At 42.1% G+C, this 2,119-nt stretch overlaps 1 protein-coding gene across 6 annotated transcripts in view; it reads left to right on the forward strand.

The window, feature by feature from the left end:
• Positions 1–2,119, forward strand: part of SRGAP2 (SLIT-ROBO Rho GTPase activating protein 2) — a 269,932-nt gene that overhangs the window by 191,566 nt on the left and 76,247 nt on the right. The window lies entirely within an intron of this gene.

Here is a 2,119-nt window from a genome sequence, read left to right on the forward strand (position 1 = left end):
TTCACAGAACGTACAGGCAGTGGTGACATGTGTGACAGGCATTTGGGATCAGAGAATTCCATGTTGCTGATCCAGAAGCCTAGGTGTGGCCATATTGTCATGGCAACTATTAAGCAAGTAAATAGGGTAGAGTAGTCATTTGACTTGTCTCCAGTGATGTTCAGTTTGTTTTTGAATTTCTACTCTGTGACTCTTCTGCTCTGAAGCCAAGTATAGATAGATGGTACTTTGGTTCAGCTCCCAAGTTTTCATTTCTCTCAAATGAAGTTAAGAGTTTTTAAAAATAGAAACACATCAATGTTAACCATTTTCAGACTGGATGGGTTTCCTGAACTTTGTCTTTTTAATGCTTTACTTCTGCTCTTTAGAGCATTTTCTGAGCACCAAGAAGAGCTATTACTCTTTTCTCCTGGCAGAGAATTCCCTAAGATAGAAAATGACACATGTGGTAATTATATAAATTCTTTTATATTCCTGTAAGTATCTTGACCCTCTACTATTTGCAGCTGTTTCTCGGGAGGAGTAGATTGGATAACCAATAAACCTTGCCACTTCTGCAGTGGGACTTAAGGCAGCAGAGGAAGACTAGTGTCTAAGGATTTGTTAGCTTTTATCCAGAGTCCTATGACTCTTCACATGCTGTGCTTTAAAACAAAATAAGTGAAAGGGCATAAGCTGTGTTCGAGTGAGGAAGAAAACCCTGGAACCTATTTCTCTGGTCTGCAGAAGGCCTACCTGCTACCTCTAACTGCAGACTTAAGACAATCCAATATTGGCCAGCTGCTTTACGGGCCATTGTGAGGCCACAGTCAACAGCATAACATCTTCCCATTGATGTTCAAACTGAGAATTGCCTGAGCGTGGTATCCCCTGCCAAGAGGTAAATTAGAATACACCCTCATAACCTATCAAAGGCCAAAATTAAAATGTGATGTTTTCCTCTAGCAGGCAATGGAAAGAGGAAAAAAAGATTACACTAGGAAGTTTCAGAGAGGTCTGAACATTCTGGTCCAGATGGAGTTTTAAGCACAGGGAATTTTATCCCAAGGGACATTTCGGCAATGTCTGAAGACATTTTTGTCACAACTGGAGGAGTAGAAGGTGCTACTGGCATCTAATGATCTAGAGGCCAGGGATGCTGCTAAAATCCTCAGTGCACAAGACAGCCCCCCACAACAAAGAATTATCTGGCCCACAGTGTCAATATACCACGATTGAGAAATGCTGGTCTAGTGACTAGAGTCTTCTGAATTAGAAAACCTAGATTCTACCGCTGCCTTAACTACTTGCTGTATGAACTTGAGGGATACCCCAGACTTCTATGACCTTGGTATCTGCATACACTCCATGCATTGGTGTTTCTATATCCTGGTGGGTGGAGTAGTTGGGGGAATTATACTTCCTGAAATATTAGACTATAGCTAAGGATCAAGTAGGTTTCCAGATTCTGTAGTCCATTAGAAAGTTCAGAGAATAGCTGGACATAGTGGCTCATGCCTGTAATTCCAGCACTTCAGGAGGCTGGGCAGGTGGATCACCTGAGGTCAGAAGTTCGAGACCAGCTTGGCCAACATGGCGAAACTCCATCTCTACTAAAAATAGAAAAATTAGCTGGGCGTAGTAGTGGGCGCCTGTAATCCCAGTTACTTGGAAAGCTGAGGCAGCAGAATTACTTGTATGGGGTGGGGGAGGTTGCAGTGAGCTGAGATCATGACCCTGCATTCTAGCCTGGGCAACAGAGTGAGACTCTGTCAAAGAAAGAGAAAGACAGAGAGAGAGAAGGAAATGAAGAAAGGGAAGAAAGAAAGATAGAGAAAGAAAGAAAGAAAAGAAAGAAAGAAAATTCAGAGAATAGAATTATTTCTTCTGGAGTTTAAGATAAGTTTAGGACTGATCTGAATAAGGCACCATGGGATTAGGGTGACTACTGTCCCTGTTTGCTACTATTGAAGAGCTTCCTGGAACACGAAACTTTCACTGCTGAAACTGGAAAAGTTTTTGGTTAAAAAGGGTTATTGGTCACCTTGCATGTGTTAGTGGTTTTATCAGGTGGAAAGCTGGGACTGTTACATGCTAGCTTTGGGAAGCTACTTGCTGCATGCACACCTTGAGGAGTCAA

This window comes from Cebus imitator, unplaced genomic scaffold, assembly GCF_001604975.1.
Source record: "Cebus imitator isolate Cc_AM_T3 unplaced genomic scaffold, Cebus_imitator-1.0 Scaffold38, whole genome shotgun sequence".
Taxonomy (NCBI): Eukaryota; Metazoa; Chordata; class Mammalia; order Primates; family Cebidae; genus Cebus; species Cebus imitator.